The sequence below is a fragment of the Limulus polyphemus genome, unplaced genomic scaffold (assembly GCF_000517525.1).
Source record: "Limulus polyphemus unplaced genomic scaffold, Limulus_polyphemus-2.1.2 Scaffold1250, whole genome shotgun sequence".
In the NCBI taxonomy this organism is placed as follows: Eukaryota; Metazoa; Arthropoda; class Merostomata; order Xiphosura; family Limulidae; genus Limulus; species Limulus polyphemus.
The window spans coordinates 151,699-152,178 of record NW_013666860.1 but is presented as its reverse complement, the minus strand read 5'-3'; positions in this window follow the sequence as shown (position 1 = coordinate 152,178).

The following is a 480-nucleotide window of genomic DNA, read 5'->3' as shown; positions in this document are numbered from 1 at the left end:
AACATATGCCTAGCCATTGGAAGCTAATTTTTCCACAAAAATTACCACGTTTCTAACATATGCCTAGCCATGGAAGCTGATTTTTTGTTTATCTTTTATCAGTCTCCATTATTTGGCTTATCAGATCCAATCTGCTTCATGTAAAGTTTGTGTAAGATGATGTATTAACCATGTGTTGAATTATGCACAGTCTTATATCTGAACAACATCTAATTAAAATTAACTGAAATTTTCAGTGTATGATAATAGATTACCTTTATTGTTTTATGAGCTTTGCTTTTGAACAAAATATTTTAAAACAGATGTTAAATTCAACTTATGTTAACATAAAAGATAGAATATTATTCAAATAGTAAATGGTTAAATTTTTTTAAAGATATCATGTAAAATATATTGATTTTTGTTACATTGCAATAATAAAGCAACAACAACAAAAGTTTTATGCTAGAGAATTATGTTTGGTAAACAGAATTTTGTTAG